Consider the following 1,420-nt stretch of genomic DNA (forward strand, 5'->3'; position numbering starts at 1 on the left):
GGGAGACAAGTCTGGGGATGCTAAATGGCATATTCAGGCTGGTCACCGAAGCATGAGCAACGTAGTGTTATCGAGTTGACAAACCGCTCCTGGGACACATTGAAAAAATGGCCATACCACTGTGTCCATCACCAAATCAATGTAACATTGAGCTGTTAGTGTACCTGGTTGTTGATAAAGGCTTGGGATGAGCTGAAATGTGTACTGACTAAATGTTGTATTTTTCAATGCCGAAATAAATAAGTAGCATGAAACTTATGTGAGTGTCGGGAATTCTTTTGATGTTCATTACCCGATTTTCTCCATGTGCATCACTAAGAAGCGGAGTGCCAATGGCCAGTGTTAATACCTCGAATGGAGACTAGAGGCGCCTGGCTGCCGTACATTATGCCACCCCACACCATAATCATAGACGTAGGACTGGGGTGGCATTCTCTCATGATGGGCTTTTAACGGCATCGCCCACGTGCCTCTAGAATAATCTCTGGTTATCATTGCATCCAAAATTGAGACTCATCGCTGAAGAGGATAGACCTCAATTCCAGCCTCCGATCTCCAGCTGAAAATTGCAAAGCTCGTCAATTTAGGAATGGTGGGAATCGATTTACAGCTTCTTCAGTTATATGTGACTGTCAGACTGGAGTTCTGTGAAGTACAACCCATCTCTTGGCAACTGCAGCTCTTTTGATTAGCTGGCCTTGCATGACGCACAATGATGATTACGAAGTTGTCGTTTCACCCCAACTCTTTTCTTCATTCATAGTCCAATCTACACTTCGTCCAACATGTGGTTCGAGATTTTTCACCATTAGGATGCGAAGGATCATAAAGCAGTGTGCACTGCACAAAAAAAAATAATTGAATCCCTCTTGCATTTTTTATTTGCATTAATAGGGAGCATCTTTCTATTACGTCTTATACAGAATCATTGCATCAAATGACAAGAAAATTGTGACCAAAAAGAAGTTTGCAGCTACCCGCCTCCCCTTCACAATGGCCTTTGCACAGATCAGGACTTGCCTAGAGAACTGCTCATATAAAACTCAATGAGTCAGTCTATTGTTGCCCTTGACCATACGGCTGCCTATATAGAGTCGAGTATTAGGCAATGTTCACACGTTCAGTATTTGGTCAGTATTTTACATCAGTATTTGGAAGCCAAAACCAGGAGTGGAACAATCAGAGGCAAAGTATAATAGAAACATATGCACCACTTCTGTATTTATCACCCAATCCTGGTTTTGGCTTACAAATACTGATGTCAAATACTGACCAAATACTGAACATGTGATCGTGGTTAAGTGTAAAAAAAGGCAACATTTTATATTTATACAGCTTGTAATATGAAAAATAAAAAAACCCTAGATATTCACAAAAAACACGACATGAATAGAGTAAGAATTGTTTAAAAAAAATTAGA

This window comes from Ranitomeya variabilis, chromosome 7 (assembly GCF_051348905.1).
Source record: "Ranitomeya variabilis isolate aRanVar5 chromosome 7, aRanVar5.hap1, whole genome shotgun sequence".
Classification (NCBI taxonomy): Eukaryota; Metazoa; Chordata; class Amphibia; order Anura; family Dendrobatidae; genus Ranitomeya; species Ranitomeya variabilis.